General features: G+C 45.4%; 1 long non-coding RNA gene across 3 annotated transcripts; it reads right to left on the bottom strand.

The window, feature by feature from the left end:
* Positions 1–398: 398 nt before the first annotated feature.
* Positions 399–19,313, bottom strand: LOC133259868 (uncharacterized). 3 transcript variants are annotated; one of them, XR_009740547.1, is made up of 3 exons: positions 19,004–19,313; positions 5,604–6,651; positions 399–1,116 (listed from the first exon to the last, which is right to left on the bottom strand). It is a non-coding gene; the product is annotated as an uncharacterized LOC133259868 (long non-coding RNA). The 3 variants fall into 3 exon arrangements; XR_009740548.1 differs by lacking the exon at positions 19,004–19,313 and adding an exon at positions 16,132–17,640; XR_009740549.1 differs by lacking the exon at positions 19,004–19,313 and adding an exon at positions 7,151–9,840.
* Between the last annotated feature and the right edge of the window lie 508 nt (positions 19,314–19,821).

Below are 19,821 nucleotides of genomic sequence, written 5' to 3'. Positions count from 1 at the left end.
AGAAACTGTGATTTTTTTCTCAGACCAACAAAAACTGAAGGAATTTGTTGCCTGTAGCCCTGCCTTGCATGAAATGTTTTCTAAAAGTTATTTAGAGAGATGGAAAAAGATAGAAGTTATAAACTTGGAACTTCATAGCGATGTGGGAGTTCCCTGGTGGCCAAGTGGGTAAGAGTCCAGCTTTCACTGCCGTGGATCAGGTTCAATCCCTGGTGGGGGAGCTGAGATCCTGAAAAGCTCAGGGTGGACAAAAAAGAAAAGAAAAAGAAAGTGAGATGCCTGTTTCCATTGGGGAAACTGAGATCCTGCAAGCCCGAGGGTGCCCAAAAAAAGAAAAAAAGAAAGATATCTGTTTACATAAGGAACAATCATCAAAGAAGAAATAAGCAAAGACAAAATAAAACTTCAGTTTTCTTATTATCAGTTCAGTTCAGTCACTCAATTGCGTCCGACTCTTTGCGACCCCATGGACTGCAGCAAGTGAGACCTCCCTGTCCATCACCAACTCCCAGAGCTTGCTCAAACTCACATCCATTGAGTTGGTGATGCCATCCAACCATCTCATCCTCCATTGTCCCCTTCTCCGCCCACCTTCAATCTTTCCCAGAATCAGGGTCTTTTCAAATGAGTCAGTTCTTCACACCAGGTGGCCAAAGTATTGGAGCTTCAGCTTCAGCATCAGTCCTTCCAATGAATATTCAAGACTGATTTCCTTAGGATGGACTGGTTGGATCTCCTTGCAGTCCAAGGGACTCTTAAGAGTCTTCTCCAACACCACAGTTCAAAAGCATCAATTCTCTGGAGCTCAGCCTTCTTTATAGTCCAACCCTCACATCCATACCTGACTACTGGAAAAATCATAACTTTGACTAGACAGACCTTTGTTGGCAAAGTAATGTCTCTGCTTTTTAATATACTGTCTAGCTTGGTCATAGCTCTTCCTCCAAGGAGCAAGTGTCTTTTAATTTCATGGCTGCAGTCACCATCTTCCACTCTCTTTTCCACTTTCTGTCTTAAGGGTAGTGTCATCTGCATACCTGAGGTTCTTGATATTTCTCCCGGCAATGTTGATTCCAGCTTGCACTTCATCCAGCCTGGCATTTCGCATGATATATTCTGCATATAACAGAAAATAATAATAACTTCTTATTATTAATTGATCTAATAAATAACAAAGATGGGCCCACTAAAGATAGAAATTGTATGGACCTAACAGAAGCAAGGAGAAGGCAAAGGCAACCCACTCCAGTACTCTTGCCTGGAAAATCCCATGGACGGAGGAGCCTGGTAGGCTGCAATCCATGGGGTCGCTAAGAGTCAGGCACGACTAACTGACTTCACTTTCACTTTTCACTTTCATGCATTGGAGAAGGAAATGGCAACCCACTCCAGTATTCTTGCCTGGAGAATCCCAGGGACAGAGGAGCCATCTATGGGGTCGCACAGAGTCAGACATGACTGAAGTGACTTAGCAGCAGCAGCAACAGAAGCAAAAGATATTAAGAAGAGGTGACCCAGAGGGATGGGGAGGAGGGTTCAGGATGGGGGAACACATGTACACCCGTGGCTGATTCATGTCGATGTATGGCAAAAACCACCACAATATTGTAAAGTAATTAGCCTCCATTAAAATTAAGAAATTAATTTAAAAGAAAAAAAACAGAAAAGGTGGCAAGAATACACAGAACTATACAAAAAAAGATCTTAATGATCCAAGTAACCACAATGATGTGATCACTCACCTAGAGCCAGACATCTCAGAGTGCAAGTGGGCCTTAGGCAGCATCACTACAAACAAAGCTAATGTAAGTGTTGGAATTCCAACTGAGCTATTTCAAATCCTAAAAGATGATGGTGTTAAAGTGCTTCCCTTGATATGTCAGCAAGTTTGGAAAACTCAGCAGGGGCCGCAGAACTGGAAAAGGTCAGTTTTCATTCCAATCCCAAAGAAGGGCAATGCCAAAGAATGTTCAAACTACCACACAATTGCACTCATTTCATATGCTAGTAAGATAATACTCAAAATCCTTCAAGCTAGGCTTCAATAGTATGTGAACCAAGAACTTTCAGATGTACAAGCTGAATTTAGAAAAGGCAGAGGAACCAAAGATCAAATTGCCAACATCTGTTGGATCATAGAGAAAGCTAGAGAATTTCAGAAAAAAATTCTACTTCTGTTTCACTGACTATACTAAAACCTTTGACTGTGTGGATCACAACAAACTAGAAAATTCTTAAAGTGTAGGAGTACCAGACCACCTTATCTGCCTCCTACGAAACCTGTATGCAGGTCAAGAAGCAACAGTTAGAACTGGACATGGAACAATGGACTGGTTCCAAATTGGGAAAGGACTGCATCAAGGCTGTATGCATTACATCACGTGAAATGCCAGGCTGGATAAAGTACAAGCTGGAATCAAGATTGCTGAGAGAAATATCAATAACTTCAGATACACAGATGACACCACCCTAATGCAGAAAGCAAAATGGAATTAAAGAGCCTCTTGATGAAAGTGAAAGAGGAGAGTGAAAAAGCTGGCTTAAAGCTCAACATTCAAAAAACTATGATCATGTCATCCGGCCCCATCACTTCATGGCAAATAGATGGGGAAACAATGAAAACAGTGACAGACTTAATTTTCTTGGGCTCCAAAATCACTGCGGACAGTGACTGCAGCCATGAAATTAAAAGACACTTGCTCCTTGGAAGAAAAGCTATGACAAACCTAGACAGTATACAGAGGTCTGTATAGTCAAAGCTATGGTTTTTCCTGTAGTCACGTACAGATGTAAGAACTGGACAATAAAAAAGACTGAGCAGCAAAGAAATGATGCTTTTGAACTGTGGTGTTGGAGAAGACTCTTGAGAGTCCCTCGGACTACAAGGAGATCCAACCAGTCAATCCTAAAGGAAATCAACCTTGAATATTCACTGGAAGGGCTGATGCTGAAGCTGAAGCTCCAATATTTTGGCCACCTGATGTGAAAGCGAACTCATTGAAAAAAGACACTGATGCTGAGAAAGATCGAGGGCAGGAGGAGAAGGGGACAACAGAAGACAAGATGGTTGGATGGCATCACTGACTCAATGGACTTGAGTTTGAGCAAACTCTGGGAAATAGTAAAGGGCAAAGAAGCCTGGCATGCTGCAGTCCATGCGGTTGCAAAGAGTTGGACATGACTGAGCCGCTGAACAACAGCAATAATGTATTCCATTAGTATGCTTATATATGTATACACATATAAAAATGCAGGAGACGTAAGAGAAGCAGATTTGATCCCTGAGTTGGGAAGATCTCCTGGAGAAGGGCATGACAACCCGCTCCAGTACTCTTGCCTGGAGAATCTCATGGACAGAGGAGCCCCGCAGGCTACAGTCCATAAGGTGGCGAAGAGTCGGACACAACTGAAGAGACTTAGCACACACAAGCACACATGTGTACACAGGTACATGTATATATACATACATTTCAATATATATATGTGAATTGAATAACAGTAATGATACAAGAGACAAGAAGGAGAAATTTGGATTAGTTACTATAAGGTACTCAAACTATGTGCCAAGTCTTACAGTGTTATTCGAAAGTGAATTTGTATTAGTTGTAAATGTATACTGCAAGTTCCAGGGAAACCACTAAAAAAGTTTTGCTTGTTTTTTTTTTAAGTATAATAGGACTTCCCTGTTTTTTCAATAGGACTTCACTTATATACAGTGAAATGTATATACGTACATATACCTGTATCCACATGTGTGCTTGTGCGTGCTAAGCCTCTTCAGTCGTGTCCAACTGTTTGCCACCTTATGGACTGTAGCTTGCTGGGCTCCTCTGTCCATGAGACTCTCCAGTGCCTAAGAGTCTGTGCTCTCAATGCAGAGGGCCCGGGTTCGATCCCTGATCAGGGAACTAGATCTCACAGGCTGAAACTAAGAGTTCACATGCTGGAAGTCAAAGATCTTATATGACGCAACTTAAAAAAAAAAAAAAAAGATTCCACGTACCACAACTAAGACCCAATGCAGCCAAATACACAAATAAATAAAATAAAATATAAAAAAAGAAGGATGGGAAAGATATCCCATGCAAATGGAAACCAAAAGAGAGCAAAGATAACTGTACTTATAAAAGACAAAATAGACTTTAAGACAAAAACTGTAGGAGACAGAAACTTCATCTAGTGATAAAAGGGTCAGTTCATCAAGAAGATATGACAGTTGTAAATATATAGGCACCTAACATGTATTAAATAAATACCAGCAGATCTGAAGGGAGAAATAGATAGCAATACAATCGTAGTGGGAAATTTAAGTAGGGATTTGAGTGGATTAAAGCACCACTTTCAACTATGGATAGATCACCCAGACAGAAAATCAATGCAGAAATACTATATTTGAACTATACTTTACACCAAATGGCCCTAACAGACATATATAGAACATTCCATCCAAAAACCCCCAAATTCACGAAGAACAATGTTAAGGACAGATCATAAGTGCATTCTCAGTCATTCAGTCTTACCCGACCCTTTGCGACCCCATGGATTGTAGCCCGCCAGGCTCCTTTGTCTGCAGAATTTTCCAGGCAAGAATAATGGAGTGGGTTGCCATTTCCTCCTCCAAAGATAGATTATATTAGGTCACAAAACAAGTTTTAACAAATATAAGAAAATTTCTACCTTAGCAAATATCTTTTCTGAACACAGTGCTATGAAACTAGAAATCAATAACAAGAAAAATGGAAAATTTCTGTGTGAAAATGAAATAACACATTTCTGAACAACCATTGAGTCAAAGAGGAAATCGAAAAGTACCTTGAAAGAAGCAATAATGGAAATGCAATATTCCAAAACTTATAGAATGCAGCAAAAACAGTTCTAAGAGGGAAGTTTATAGCTATAAACCGGTACATCAGCAATAATAATAATAATAATAATAAGTCTTAAAAAACAATCTAACTTTACACTTCAAGAAACCAGAAAAAAGAAGACCAAAGTAAGCCCAGCGTCAGCAAAAGGAAGAAAATGAAGAAGATCAGAAAAGAAGTAAACGAAATCAAGACCAGAAAAGCAACATAAAAATCAAGAACTATTTTTTTAAAGATAAAACTGACAAACCTTCAGCTAGGCTAAGGGGGAAAAAAGAGATAAGACTTGAATAAATAAGTAAAAGGTGTACATGTTGGGAAGGAAGACATAAAACTGTTTTTGTTCATAGATGACATGATTATCTAAGTAGAAAATCCAAAAGAACTGACATAAAAAAATTCCTGAACTAACAAATGACTATAGCAAAGTCAGAGAATACAAGTTCAATATGCAAAAGTCAATCACTTTCCTACAAACTAGCAATAAACAAGTAGAATCTGAAATTTAAAAAACACAATACCATTTACAGTATCAACCCAAAAACTGAAACAGGTATAAATCCAACAGATACGTATAAGATCTATATAAAAGAAAAGTACAAAGGATGCGCACAATAAAGGACAAAAACGGTAAGGACCTAACAGAAGCAGGAGACTAAGAAGAGGTGGCAAGAATACACAGAAGTGTACAAAAAAGGTCTTGATGGCCCCAGTATCCACAATGGTGCAGTCACTTACCTAGAGCAGGACATCCTGGAGTGTGAAGTCAAGTGGGCCTTAGGAAGCATTACTAGGAACAAAGCAAGTGGTGGTGACGGAATTCCAGTTGAGCTATTTAAAATCCTAAAAGATGATGCTGTTAAAGTGCTGCACTCAACATGCCAGCAAATTTGGAAAACTCAGCCGTGGCCACAGGACTGGAAAAGGTCAAGGGGGCCTCGAAGAAACCACACATACACACACATAGATCATGGGTGCCTGCAAGAAACGTGCTGTGACCCAAGATCTCCTGTGTTCCAGGAGCTTTGCTGAGCCCTTTCCATGTGCCGTCTCCCCCAGTCCTCATGAAACACTACTAGGAAAGCATCATTATCTGCATTTTGCAGCCAAGGAGGCTGAAGCAAAGCGCAGTAAGGTGACTTGTCCAAGGTCGTCTAGCTAAGAACAGGCACAGCCAAGATTTTAACCCGGGTCTGTCCAATTTTACCAGGTTGTGTGCATGCTAAGTCGCTTCAGTCATGTCTGACACTTTGTAACCCTATGGACTATAGCCCGCCAGGCTCCTCTGTCCATGGCATTTCCCAGTCAAGAATACTGGAGCTTGTCGCCATTTCCTCCTCCAGGGTATCTTCATCTCTGAAGTCTCCTGTATTGGTAAGTGGATTCTTTATTTTACCACTAGCGCCACCTGGGAAGCCCCTTTACAAGGCTGTTCAGCCGCTAAGTCATGTCTGACTCTTTGCGACCCCATGAACTGCAGCACCCCAGGCTTCCATGTCCTTCACTTCCTCCTGGAGTTTGCTCAAATTCATATCCACTGAGTTGGTGATGCCATCCAACTCTCATCCCCTGTTGCCCCCTTCTCCTCCTGCCTTCAATCTTTTCCAGCATCAAGGTCTTTTACTGTGAGTCAGCTCTTTGTATCAGGTGCCCAAAGTATTGGAACTTCAGCTTCAGCGTCAGTCCTTCCAGTGAATATTCAGGGTTGATTTCCTTTAGGACTGACTGGTTTGATCTCCTTGCAGTCCAAGGGACTCTCAAGAGTCTTCTCCAGTACCACAATTACCTGGTAAAAGGATCGAACATAATAATTTAGTAGACGAAACTGTGCGGTGTTTGACAGGTCTGGTCTGGAGCCAGACTCAGTTCAGTTGCTCAGTTGTTCCCGACTCTTTGTGACCCCATGGACTGCAGCGCGCGCGGCAGGCTGCAGCTAGACTGCCTGGGTTCAAAATCCTGACTCCTCCACTTAGTGGTTATATGGCCCACTTAGTGGTTATATGGCATCAGGGGGTTCTCTAGCTGCTGTGTCTCAGAGTTTCCATCTGTAGAATAAGGCTCGTTTCCTTAAGCAATAGTTATACATTAAAGCCCTCGGGGCCAAGAATAGGATGAGGTGACCGAGGCAGAATTGTACCAGTGCAGAGTTGGATTCTGTCATTATCTGAAATGTTGATATTTTGTTCATCGTAGCTTTTTTGCATTAATTTTTAAATAAGCTTTACCTAGATTGCCAAGTTTGGGGCACACCCTTAAATCTCTTGAGAAATGAGTGCCTCACTCACCTCATCTTGGTCCCATCCCTGCCCTTGGGGGACTCAGCCTTGAGCAAAGCAAATTCCTGCCTTAAAGTGATGCACATCGTAGAGGGGAAGGCTGCCAATCAACGGAGTTTAAATGTATGACACATCTGAAGCTAAGAAGAAAAACAAAGTTGGGGAAAGAGAGAGACACGAAGCGGAAAAAAAAATAGAACCCACCTCACAAGGTTGGTATAAAGATTAAAATAAGTAATTCACATAAAGCACCTAGTGTAAAGGCTGGCGCCTGCTAAAGCGCTCTGCAGACACTGGCCATTAATGTGACTTCAGTGTTGGCTCTGGGGGCACATTACAGAGACTGCAGGGCTCTGCTCTCCTGGAGCTTGCTGGGGCAGTGTTGGTTTCATAAACTGAGAGCGGGGCCCCACTGATGCCAGGATTCTTAACCTTTTTGTGGACCCCCAGGCAGTCCAGTGAAGCCCACAGACCCCTCCTCAGATAATAATTTTAAGTGCATAAAATAAAATACATAGGTTTACAAAAGAAATCTGTTGACATGGAATTATCAAGATATTTTTAAATACATGGGCTTCTTAGCAAATTAAATAACAAGAGCTAGAAGTGGGTCTGAGGCGGGAGGTAGATGACACCCCCCCCACTCCAAGCAACTGGAGATTTATTCCCTGTAGACTGAAACTCCAAGACGAGAATAGCATGACAATCGAGGAAGGCGGCTGGGCACGGCTCTGATCACATATTTCTCATTCTCCAAGTTAAGAGACCTCCCTGATCACACATGCGCAGAAAGGCTCCTTGGAGGTTAGAGGGTGAGTGATGCCAAGGGATGTTCTACCCATATGCCTTTCCGGTAAAATCCATCTTGGCTAAGAATGCATGCACACACATGGGAGGACCCCAAGATATACCAAATGTGCACTGTGAAGCGGCAAATCAAAATGATTGGCCAAAGGAAGCCCAAAAGAAATGCCCCATATAAATAATTCAAACTACCATGAGGGACTCTCCTTCTGAGTCTGCTCATGTGTCTATCCACACACTGTATCTTTTCCTCCTGATAAATACTTGCTTCACCACTTTCTGTCTTTGTGGCAATTCTTTTCTGCAAAGCCAAGGATCCAGGGCCCTTGTCATTGACCATGGTCTAGTGGCTAGGATCTGCAGCTCTCACCGCCATGACCCAGCCTCAATCTCTGGCTGGGAACCCAAGCCCCACTCCAAGCCATTCCAGGCCGAGGCCACCTGAGATCAGGTCTAGTAACTACCATAATTTCAAGGGAGTAAAGCATTTCTTTTCTTTCAAGGAAGTAAAGCATTTCTTGGATTTCCTTGGTGCCTCAGATGGTAAAGAATCTGTCTGTAATGAAGGAGTCCAGGGTTCAATCCCCTGGGTTGGAAAGATCTGATGGAGATGGGAATGGCAACCCACCCACTCCAATATTCTTGCCTGGAGAATTCCATGGACAGAGGAGGCTGGTGGGCTACAGTCCATGGGGTCACAAAGAGTCAGACACAACTGAGCGACTAACACACACAAAGCATTTCTGGGCTGCTTCAAGGGATCTGCAACAGCATAATGGAGATGCAAAATCATATAGTGTTTGTTAGTGACAATATCACAAATACTGCTTATATTACTAAGATTTTTTTTCTCTATAACTGAAGGAAGTGCTACATTTCAGCTGGAGGTCAGTGAAAATAAAACTATCGAGTATTGTCCCATTAAAGTTCACGGACCCAGCTTACAAATCCCTGCATAAAGGGGTCTTTGAAATCGAGTTCATGGGTCACAACTAGCACTTTTTTGGATGAAATAATGATATAGACCAGACCAGATTAGAACAGAATATAATAGATCGGCATGCATTGCTCACAATAAAATGAATTCAGATTCATGAAACTTTCATTTCACTTGTGTGTGTTGGTGGTGGTGGTGGGGGGGCGGTGTGTGTGTGACAGTTCACAATGCGAAAATACTTCTGAGCTTCCCTGGTGGTGCAGTGGTTAAGAATCTGCCTTGCAATGCAGGGGACATGGGTTCAATCCCTAGTCCAGAAAGATCCCACATGCCGTGGGACAACGAAGGGCAAGTGCAGCAAGCACTGAGCCTGCCGCCCTAGATCCGGTGCTCCGAAACTAGAGAAGCCTGAGCGCTGCAACCAGAGAATAGCTACTCTCACCACGACTAGAGAAAGACCACACACAGCAACGAAGACCAGCACAGCCAAAAATGAAATTAATTAATGGTCAGAAATATCTGAGGAGCAATGGCTCGAGGGAGGGCAGATCCAGCACAGCCGTGGCCCCATCGCAGGGGCAAACTTCCTTGTCCCCCGCTCCGGGCCCCCACTGGCCTTGGCTTGGTCCTTGTCTGCCCTTCTGCCTACACACAAATATACACACAAGACCCGAGCTCAGAAAACGCTCTGCTGTCAGTGGCTACACAGCTGTTTCCCCCGTCCTCAGGGAGAGGAGCAGGTGTGGCGATGCCCATGTCCTGAGCTCATCGCCTGTCTGGGGACATGCCCCTCCTGATGGCCACATGCACATATTAGGCAAATATTAGGCAAGCTGTTTGTGAAGAGCCAGCTGGCAGCATGTCTGGAAGTGCCGGGCTCCAAAGGTTTGGGGCCAATTAAACAGCCTCTGATGAGCTGCTATAGGGAGCGAAGGCTGGGCAGATACTTTGGTGCTTTTTTCTGAATGTGTTTGTGTTCCTATTGCCCAACCTCAATAGCAAAGGTGAAAGTCTGGGGACTCCCCTGGTGGTCCAGTGGCTAAGATTCCCTGCTCCCAGTGCAGGGGGCCTGGGTTCAATCCCTGGACAGGAAACTAGCTCCCACATGCCACAGCTAAGACCTGGAGCAGTCAATAAGTTTTCTTTAAAAAGGTGAGAGCCTGGGAGAGGATATTGGAATCAGAAAAACAAACTTCTAAGGGAATCGACTCTCTGGTTTCCCAAGGGGAAGGGGGTTTGACCCTCAGCAGATGGGAGCTGAGGAAACAAATTATTCGCTTGTCGGGATGTGCTGGCAATTAACCCTGTGCTAATAAACAGGAAATAGCTAAAGGGGGAAGACGGGCTTTGTCTGGCGGAGGTGGGAGGAGCGGGGATTTAAAGCTGCAGCTCAATCTAGTGGTTCAGAAGGGAAACGCTAGGGTCTGAAGCATCATACTTCGGCCACCTCATGCTAAGAGTTGACTCATTGGAAAAGACCCTGATGCTGGCAGGGATTGGGGGCAGGAGCAGAAGGGGACGACAGAAGATGAGCTGGCTGGATGGCATCACCGACTCGATGGACATAAGTTTGGGTAAACTCCGGGAATTGGTGATGGACAGGGAGGCCTGGGGTGCTGTGATTCATGGGGTTGCAAAGAGTCGGACACGACTGAGTGACTGGACTGAACTGAACTGAAGCGTCTGAGTTCAAATTCTGCCTACACTATTGCTTTGCTATGTGACCTATGTATGGCAAGTCATTTTCCCTCTGTGGATCCTTGTTTTTTTAGTCTATAAAATGGGAAAATAACAGTGTTTACTTTGAAAGACTACTGGAAAGCTTTAACAAAAAGATGTTAAATGCCTAGCCCTAGGCTTAGCATGCATAAGTACTCAATAATGGCCAGCTCTCTTTGTTACCATCAATGTTATTTGTCCCATAGCCTGCGGCCTATATCTGTTCCTTAGTGGAGATCTATTGTTCAGGCTGAGCTCCTCACAATGCCAGAAATCACAGAGAACATAAAATCCTGCTAGTTAAGCTTTATTGAGCATTTACTGTATGCCAGGCACGGTTCTGAGCACTTCGCATGCATTTATTTGCTAATTAATTCTTAGCAACGACTCTATAAAAATCAACCTATGAAATTATCATCATGAGTATTATAAAATTATCATCAACAACAATTCCATGAAACTGTCATCACCCTCATTTTACAAATGAGGAGCTGGGTTAGTTACCAACTGCTGTATAACAAATTACCCCAACACTTAGCAGCTTAGAACAACAGTAAACGCTTATTATCTCACAACTTCTGTGGCTCAGGGATTTGGGGACTGCTTAGCTGTGTGGCTCCAGGGCCGACGCTCTGATGAGGCTGCGGTCAAGATGTTGGCCAGGGCTATAGTCCTCTGAAAGCCTGGCTAGACTGGAGGACCCACTTCCAAGATAGTTCCCGCAGGGGCCTGACAAGTTGGTGTTGGGGCTGTAGGCAGAAGGCCTTGGTCCTTCACCGCACGAATCTGTCCATAAGGTGTTTTCCCTTTCTTTACAATATGGCTGAGGGCCTCTCCCAGAGTAAGTGATCCAAGAGAAAGACAGAAGCTGGAATTTCTTTTTGCTCTAATTTTTTTGTGTGTGTGTGAAAAAAAAAAAAACACATGTAACACAAACTTTACGAACTCTAGCCATTTTGACGTATACAGTTCTCAGTGATATCAAGTACATTCATATTGCTGTGCGGCCATCACCACCATCCATCTCCAGCATGTTTTCATCTTGCAAAACCGCAACTCTGTACCCGGTACACAATAGCTCCCCATTTCTCCTTCCTCAGTCCCTCTTGAAGCTGAGGAGGTGGTGATTGTGAGACAAGATCTAATTGACAGAAGGAGCTAGCCACCAGGAGAGCTACTAGGAGAAATTTTTAAAAAGAAGGCACAGCAAGTGCAAAGGCACTGAGGTAGGAACACTCTCAGGAGACCAGCTTGGCTGGAGCAGGATGAGTAAGAAGAATGATAGGTAGGAGGTGAGAGAGGTCAACAGGGCTTGATCACACAGCACCTTGTTAAGCAAGGTCACTCTCAGAGCAGCCATGGGGGCATTTAAGGCAGAGACCAACACAGTCCTGGCATCTAGGTGATGGTGGTGGTTTAGTCGCTAAGTCGTGTCTGACTCTTGTGATCCCATGGACTATAGACCACCAGGTTCCTCTGTCCATGGGATTTCCAGCCAAGAATACTGGAGTGGGTTGCCATTTCCTTCTCCAGGGATCTCCCTGACCCAGGGATCGAATCTGGGTCTTGTGCATTGCAGGCAGACTTTTCACCGTCTGAGCCACCAGGGAAGCTTGCATCCAGGAGCCTCTCACATAATGAAGACAGTCCCAGATGAACCTAGAAGAATCTGCTCCTCCAAGGCAGCGTCCAAGAGCTCAGCCTGGAGCAGCTCAGCCAGAGTCGCTACCATCCATCCTCGTTTCAGCCTCCCTGTAAGCCAGACTAGCATCCCCATTAATATAAATGAGGTCTTTGCTGACTTTGATTTCCAAATGAGCCCAGCCGTTCAAGATCTCTATTCCAGGAAATGAGAAATTTATGTAATGAAAATTAAAAGAGAAACTGGGGAAGCGGCTCTTTAAGTGCCTACTTCCTGGGTAAGTGAGTCAGATCTGGCAGGAGATGGATGAAGATGCCGCCCTAGGTCTCCTGGAACCTGTGACCAGCAGGGAGGCAGGGAGCATCCTGGCTATAGGCAAAAATGAAGCCCCCAGACCCCCTTCCTTTACTCCAAAAAACAGCCATGATAATAATAGCTCATCTTCACTGCTCCTGTTCACCTGCCCAACCCTGTTCTAAGCACTTTACTTACATGGGTTATTTCGTTCAACCTTCATGACAAAAAGATGGTATAGGCACTACTATGTTCCCCATTTTACAGATGGGAAAACTGAGGCTCAGGTTGTGACCTGATCAAGGACACATAGAAAACAGTGACCAAAATGGGACTCGAGTCTTTTGTCTTTCATCTCCACAGATCCTCTAGTCCAGAGCTCAGACAGTGTGGAATGGAAGGAAGGCTCAGGAGGCAGAGAGATTTGGGTTCGAATCCAAGCTTCAACTACTGACCTGCTATATGACCTTGAACAAAATGCTTACTTCCTGGCGGCTCAGTTCCTTTATAATTTTTGCCCCTTCTCCATTGAGTTCATCCCTGAATTAAAGAAGATAATGTATAAAGATGGCAACACAGGATTTCAGATGCCTTCTCAAACTAATTTTAAAAACCAATGGTAAACTCTTAGAACTGAAAAGTCTTTGGGCAATAGCTTCAGGTACAGTTGGATCTAGGGGCTCTAAAGATGCCAAGGGCTCAGTTTTTTCTTTTTCTCCACGTAGGAGACCCTCCCTAAGAGCTCCAAGATTACATCAGATTTCTTACAGCTAGAAATCTTGGTTGAAAGAAAGTTTTTTTCAAACAGCACAGCAAAAGTCCTAGTATTCACTCTGATTGGACCAAGTTGGGTCACATGATCATCCCATCACCAATCTCTATGGCCAGAGAGATGGACAATGCTGATTGGGCCACCCAGGCCATCCCCTCCTAGAGCTACGGGGAGGGGTGCAGAAAACCAGGGCTGAGCCATTTGCACTGTGAAGGGGAGAGGCTAGCCTCCTCCCAAAAACCTGGGGTGCTCTTACCAGAAAAATAAAGAATGTATGCTGGGCCAGCAGGAATACCAGATGGTGATCCTGGCACATAGTAGGCCATAAATAAATACATGTGCAATTGAACAAAAAAATTTTCCACCCCAGAGGATGGTTGTAAGGATAAAGTGAAATAACGTATGTGACTCCCTGGCACATATCAACGCTCCATAAATCTTGTCTTAGAGAAACAAGAGGTGCTCAGATTGAGTTTAGATTCTGGTCACACGCTAATGAGCACAGATGCTGGAAGAAACTGGAAGAAAAGGCTTCCCTCACCTCAGCCAGGCCTCCCCCACATTTATTTTACATCCTGCGGACAGAACAGGACCAGGCCTCAGGTAAACAAAGTGAGGCTCTTGCTGTGGCGTAAAATGTAAGGGGACAGGGGCTTCCCTGGTGGTCCCATGGTTAGGGCTTCACCTTCCAATGCAGGGGGTGGGGGGTTCGATCCCTGGTTGGGGAGCTAAGATTCCACATGCCTCATGACCAAGAAGGCAAAACATAAAACAGAAACAATATTGTAACAAATTCAATAAAGACTTAAAAAATGGTCCACATCAAAAAAAAAATCTTTTAAAATTGTATTTAGAAAAATGTAATTAGAAAAAAAAATGTATTTCAGGGACACTGAAAAATAAATAATATTTTAAAAAATCGATAGTACAAAAACCCATGATATTCAAAATATTAACATTTTAAATAGACGTATCCTTATGTACACATTTACATATCACTTCTGTGCAAATATCCAGACATATGCGCATATGGACATTTTCACAGACATATCTTTGTGTATTTCCTCATAAAATCTGCACAGAGCCACTGCATGGCACAACCCCAGGGGGTCCCATTCTATTGTAATCTGCATAGATGGCATCCTTCCTCTGTGCAAGAACAGCACCTCTGGCTGAACACAGCAGGCCTGTGTGTGAACAAACATGTACGCACATCTCCATCCATGAGAAGACTCACAGCCACCCACGCAGGACTAAATGGTGCCACGTAACACCATTCGTGCACACACGCCAAACAGTGGAACTGCACGATATGGTTTCATACAGCTGACTTGCTCGCCCCAGGGCTTCTGCACTTCCTGTTTGCTTTACCTGGGATGTTCTTGCCGTATAACCACGTAGCTCCCTCTCTTGCCTCCTACATCCTCGAAGCTGACTTTGTCAGAAGGGCTCTAACACCTCCACAACCTACCATTGTCTAAAATTGCAAACCCTCACCCACAGTCCATATCCCCTCCAAACTGGCTTTATTTTTCCCCTTGACATTTAAGACCATCTGACATGATACGTGGCTCCCCAGGTGGCTCAGTGGTAAAGAATCTGCCTGCCAATGCAAGAGATGTAGCTTCAACCCCTGGATCAGGAAGATCCCCTGGAGGAAGAAACTGCAACCCACTCCAGTATTCTTGCCCAGAAAACCCCATGGAGAGAAGAACCTGGCGGGCTGCAGTCCATGGGATCACAAAGAGCAGGACACAGCTTATCAACTGACCATACACATACATAATGTATTTTCCTTTTTATCCTATTGAATGTCTACCCCGCTAAAATGTCAGGGCTTCCCTGCTGGCTCAGACAGCAAAGAATCTACTTGCAATGCAGGAGACCTAGTTTTGATCCCTTCATTGAGAAGATCCCCTAGAGAAAGGAATGGCTACCCACTCCAGTACTCTTGCCTGGAGAATTCCATGGACAGAGGAGCCTGGTAGGCCACTGTCCATGGAGTCACAAAGAGTTGAACACGACTGAGCAACTAACACTTTGACCACTAAAATATCAGCTCTACAAAGGCAAGGATTTTTGTCTGCTTTGTTCACTGCTGTGTTTCCCAGCTTTAGAGCATTGCCTCACACAGAGTCGGTGCTCAATAAATATTAGTTAAATGAATGGAAAAAGCCAAGAAAGTGGGGATCCCTGAGGATGACTGAGACCAAATTTCCCACTACCTCAGCAGAAAGGCAACCAAAAGTCAGATGAAAGTTGAATTCTAGAACTTAGTGGCAATGTAAGATACATTCTAAGTGATGTGAGCGTACTATCTCCTTTAATTATCACAGCAGCTCTGTTAGGCTGGGGTTCCCAGTGTCCAGCATCTAATGCCTGATGATATGAGGTGGAGCTGATGTGATAATAATAGAAATTAAATGCTCAATAAATGTAATACACTTGAATCATCCCAAAACCATCCCCCTCCCTGACCGCTGTCCATGGAAAAACTGACCTCCACGAAACCAGTCCCTAGCGCCAAGAAGGTTGGGAACCATGCGGAAGATACCACTGTCTATCCCCAGTTTACCTGGAGGGAATCAAGGCACTGAGCAGTTAAATCACTTGGACAAGACGTGCAGAAGTGGTAAAGCTGAGATTCAAGCCCAGCATCCTGGCTCCACCCAGTCCACTCCTACACACGCGCGCGCGCGCGCGCACACACACACACACACTCTTATATAGTGTCACCCCGTCCTTTCAGTTTTTAGGCAACTCTCAGAAAAGAAACCTCCTTCCCCCAGACTGGGTGTCTGGAGTCCCCACCCCTCACTGACCTCATTGCACCCCAGCCAAATTCAAATCTGCAGCCCTGGCGACGTTGCTGTTGCTGCGGGAAGCTGTAGGCTGTCCAGTTGTCATGGCGATGGTCTCCTGCTCTTACTAACAGTCCCGCCTCCTGGCTGCCGGGCTGGCTCACTCTTGCCACGCTTAGAGGCTGTTCCGTGGCCTTGCTCCGTACCTGACCCCTTCTGGGTAGCTAGGTGGGCCCAAAGCTTCCCTTGTCTCTCCTGTTCCCCCCTGGGGGCAAGAGGATCAGAAGCAAGGCACCTGATCCCCGCCTACCTTCCTGGCCTCCTTGGCTATGTGACCTTGAGCTATAGTGTCTCCTGTCCCTGTTTTACAGGTGGCCACGAAGAGTTAATGAGCTCAGTGGTTCATTCATTCCACAAATTATTACTGAGCTCCTGCTATGTGCCAGGCAATGGTCTAGCTGCTGGGGATACAGCAACGACTAAGACAGACCAGGTTGTCTGGGAGACAGACAACAAACATGTTCTGGGAGGGAGATAATGCAACTGAATGCAGATGAGTGGAGGGATCAGGGCAGACACTACTTAGGGGGGTTAAGGAACTGCTCTCTCACTTGAGCTAAACCAGAATAAGCATTTAGCCATGCAAATACATAGGGAAAGAGTATTCCAGAAAGAAACTGCAGCATGTACAAAGGCCCTGAGGCAGGGATGAACTGGTCTATTTAAGGAACAGAAGGCCCTTCCCTCAAAATGATGCTTATAACTTTCAGAGGGCAGCTTCCAAGTACAAACTCCGACTCTGAAGGCACAGAGAAAGTGAGCCTTGACAAGGCTGCTCATACTGGCAGGAGGAAAATGACATCATAGCCAGCTGCTGGGGTGCAGCTTCCAGCTCCTGGGGGCTCCCCTCAGACTCGGAGTCTGAGCCTCTGCAGCAGGTAAAAGAGCAGTGATACTAATACAACATGTTCTAGATGCTTTCCATGTGTTAATTAGTCTCTGCTTCACATCCCTAAGGGAGAATTTATTGTTCTCATTATCTCCATTTTACAGATGGAAAGCTAAGGCAAAGAGCTGCTTGCCCAAGGTCAACGGCTGTTGACTGGCAAAGCTGAAAACATACTTGGCTGCAAAGCCCATGGCCCCAGCCACCATCCCAGATGCTCTGTAAATGAACAAAGGGACTCAGTTCAAAGCCTCCGAAAGAGGTGTGGACATTGATGAACTGAAGCCCGTGACCTTTGCAGAGGGCCCCACCGCCCATGACCAGCCCATCTTTGGAGGCATGTGGGCATAGCGACTCTCTGTGGCAAGAGTTTCCAGTCTTCCAAAATACAGCACGTTCTTATGTGACCTCTCCAAATTTTAAAACGCAGACCAAGCTCTTTCTTTTCAATATCGAGCAGTCCAATAAAACATGTTGTTTAGACATCCAGGTGGGACCATCGGGGACCAGCGCAAAGTGATAGGGCAGGATCTCTTGTTCAGAAATGATTCGGAAAAAACCAGCAAGGACAGAGCAGTGATCCCTGGGGGACCCTCGCTTCGGAGCACGGGCCTCTGAACAAATCGCCCAAGTTGCACATCTGTGAAGCTGGCCCGGCCTCTCAGGTAGGCACTTCCTCAATACTTACTGAATCAAATGCAAGGCAGAGGAAGGGCTTCCCTGGTGGCCTTGGGGTAAAGAATCTGCCTGCCAGTGCAGGAGACACAGGTTCGATCCCTGATCCGGGAAAATCCCACACACTGGCCACGGAGCAACTCAGGCAGTGTGCCACAACTACTGAGCCTGTGCTCCAGGAGCCCTGGAGCTGCAATTTCGGAGCCCGTGTGCTACAGCTACCAAAGCCGGAGTACCCTAGAACCCGTGCTCCACAAGAGAAGCCGCTGCAATGAGAAACCCTGGCACCAGAACCAATAATAGACCCCGCTCACTGTAATTAGAGAAAGTGCGCAGCAACGAAGACCCAGTGAAGCCAAACACAAATAAAGTGATTGCATTATTTTTTTTAATAAAAGAAGTTAGAGGGAAAGGGAGGAAAACAGACAGGCATCTGGTCCCTCAATATATCAGTGTGTGTGTGCGCTCAGTCACTTCAGTTGTGTCCAACCCTTTGCAACCCTATAGACTGTAGCCCACCAGGCTCCTCTGTCCATGGGATTCTCCAGACAAGAATACTGGAGAGGGTTGCCATGCCCCCCTCCAGGGGATCTTCCCGACCCAGGGATTGAATCTGCGTCTCCTGCATCTCCTGCATTGCAGAAGGATTCTTTACCACGGAGCCACCAAAGAAGCCCCCAATGTATCAGACGCAGCTCCACGTAATACCTCACAAGAACTCACCATGTGCCAGGCACTGTGTGTATCAATGCATTTAAACCTCACAGTAGCTATTCTCGCTTTCAGATGAGGAAACTGGAGCTTAGGCAGGTGAAATATTTTGGTTATCATTAATACTTGACAGAATTGATCAGACTGGCAGGGGTGAGGAAGAACAAAGATGGGGGGAGGAAAAGTAAGAGAGAGACAAGAGGAGAAGAAGACACCGAGGGCCTGTCTCCCAAGCTGGGCTGCACTCAGGTCTCTGCCAAGACCGCCTGGAATTTGGGGAGGCCGTCGCACCCCAGATCACAGTGCCATCCGCCCCAGCTTGGCTCCTCTCCGGCGATCCAATTACTAAATGCAGCCGCATTCTTTAAAAATGTCTTTCCTCTTATGTAATGCAATAGTGCAAACGCCAAGCAGATGGTGCCGTGACAAGCTTTTTAAAAGTTGGTCAGGAGCTCATCTTTCACAATTAATGTATGGGCATTTAAACGAGCTGCAGCCAGCCACGAAACTCCATCAAGAATCCATGCAGGACAACCGGCTTGACCGCGTGGCCATGCTCACCTCCTCTCGGGCCAGGGGTAGATGGCACAACTGATCACGTTGACTTGTGAGCCACAGTCAGAAGATACGTGGTTTGGACAGAATGAAGAACTGCCTCAGGCCTCGCAAAGCCCAGAGAGCTGGAGCCTTCCTCCATCTATTACCAAGACTGTTGTTTTTTTTGTTTTTTTTCCCCAAACTTTTATGTCGTCTTCAAGAGAGTGGGCTCTCTCTCTCTCTCTCTCTCTCTCTGGGAAATGATTGAGTCACAAACAGTGTCAGATGCTGCCAGGGAGCTCTTTCCCCCCACCCCACCCCCACCCATCTTCCTCAGTGCTCAGGGATGAGATCATCTCATTCGGAGCCAATTATAGAAGGAGAACGCTGGGGATGTACAAAGAAACCTCCTCCCACTAACACAGGCTGTACCCTGCCGGCATGAGCAGGAACAGGAGGCTGAATGTCCGGTTCCAAGTTCAACCTCAGGGTGCGCGAAGGCCAAGCATTCCTAAGCCGCAGCTTGGATCTGTCAAGCTAGGATGCTGGGCTTCTGGCTAAGTGAGATCTTTTGGTCAGAAGTTCAGAGCTGGGTGAGTTCGAGGAGATCATCACTGTAAAAGATGGGCAAACTGGGGCTCGGAAAGGGGGAACGGGGACTTCCCTGGTGGTCCAGTGATTAAGACTCTGAGCTTCCCCTGCAGGGGGCTTGGGTTCGATCCCTGGTCAGGGAACTAAGATCCCACATGCCACGCAGCCAAAATATATTTTTTTTAAAAAAGAGGGGGAGGGTGGGGGTGGGATGCGTCATCTCAAGTTCACATAGCTAGTAGGCAGCGAAG

The sequence above is a fragment of the Bos javanicus genome, chromosome 13, assembly GCF_032452875.1.
Source record: "Bos javanicus breed banteng chromosome 13, ARS-OSU_banteng_1.0, whole genome shotgun sequence".
NCBI classification, from domain to species: Eukaryota; Metazoa; Chordata; class Mammalia; order Artiodactyla; family Bovidae; genus Bos; species Bos javanicus.
The sequence above is the reverse complement of the archived record's forward strand: the minus strand, read 5'-3'. Positions and strand labels throughout refer to the sequence as shown.